The sequence below is a fragment of the Agrilus planipennis genome, unplaced genomic scaffold, assembly GCF_000699045.2.
Source record: "Agrilus planipennis isolate EAB-ADULT unplaced genomic scaffold, Apla_2.0 scaffold9, whole genome shotgun sequence".
NCBI lineage: Eukaryota > Metazoa > Arthropoda > Insecta > Coleoptera > Buprestidae > Agrilus > Agrilus planipennis.
Genome location: NW_020442467.1, coordinates 2,218,836 through 2,219,163, shown reverse-complemented (window position 1 = coordinate 2,219,163; position 328 = coordinate 2,218,836).

Genomic DNA, 328 nt, shown 5'->3' with positions numbered 1-328 from the left:
ATTTATTAGTTAGATTTGTGACGTATTTTGGCAAAGTTCACTTTCTTATGTTAACAATTCATAATAGAAATTATTACCATTATTTGTGTTTCTCAAGAGAATCGTGATTATCATCTTCAAACATTTAGAAAGTCTGGACATTATCTATTATGTTAATTGCAGTTTTATCTAATATTAATAATGATAACTATGAAATACAGTAAATAATTGTCTACTCATTTCCTCACCAATATTTAACAACAATTTGATAAATTATTAAAGTTATGCATACAGAGTGTTATAATTGTTATGGGTAGGTACATTACACAAGAAATCCAAAAGCATAATA